We start from the raw sequence: 1,102 nt of genomic DNA on the forward strand, positions 1-1,102 counted from the left end.
GTTTCGGATTAGAATCAGGTCGTGAATGGAGAAGCTTCGTTTTATTACTTTCTGATTGTATCTGAGGGCCGTTCGCCATTTTAAGGCTTCTTCTCGGATCCGAGCTCTTTCTCGGACCTCGGGGAGGAGGTCGAGTTCTTCCCTTTGTGCCTCCGGGTTACCTTTTTCGTTGTAGAAGACGATTCTAGGTGACCCTTCATCTATTTCGATGGGAATCATTGCCTCCATCCCGTAAGCTAGTCGGAATGGCGATTCTCCCGTTGTAGAGTGTGGAGTTGTCCGATATGCCCATAGCACCTAGGGGAGCTCCTCGGCCCATGCCCCTTTGGCCTCTTGGAGTCTTCGTTTTAACCCGGCCAAGATGACTTTATTTGCAGCCTCTACTTGTCCATTGGCTTGTGGGTGCTCGACTGAGGTGAATTGCTGTTTGATTTTTAGTTCGGCCACCAAGTTCTGAAAACTTGTGTCTGTGAACTGTGTTCCATTGTCTGTTGTGATGGAGTAGGGGACTCCGAATCTTGTGACGATGTTTTTGTATAGGAATTTGCGGCTTTTCTGAGCCGTGATGGTGGCTAAGGGTTCAGCTTCGATCCACTTTGTGAAGTAGTCGACCCCTACTATAAGGTATTTGACTTGCCCCGGTCCTTGGGGGAACGGGCCGAGCAGGTCAAGTCCCCATCTTGCGAAGGGCCATGGTGCGGTGATGCTGATAAGGTCTTCGGGTGGTGCCTTGTGAAAATTGGCGTGTTTTTGGCAGGGGGCATATTTTCACAAACTCCGTTGCGTCTCTTTGCAAGGTCGGCCAGTAGAATCCGGCTCGGACTACTTTCTTGGATAACGCTGGAGCTCCGAGGTGGTTCCCACACATGCCTCCGTGGACTTCTTTGAGGACGCTCTTTGTTTCTGAGGTCGGGACACATCTAAGGAGGGGATTTGAGAATCCTCTTCTGTATAATATGTCGTGAATTAGTGTATAATTCTGGGCGTCTTTCGTGAGTCTTTTAGCTTCCTTCCTTTCGGTGGGGAGAGTTCTCGATTTCAGGTAGTTGAGTATGGGGGTCATCCATCCTTGCTGTTGGTTGGATATGTTTAGCGCTTCTTC

This window comes from Arachis duranensis, chromosome 3, assembly GCF_000817695.3.
Source record: "Arachis duranensis cultivar V14167 chromosome 3, aradu.V14167.gnm2.J7QH, whole genome shotgun sequence".
Lineage (NCBI taxonomy): Eukaryota > Viridiplantae > Streptophyta > Magnoliopsida > Fabales > Fabaceae > Arachis > Arachis duranensis.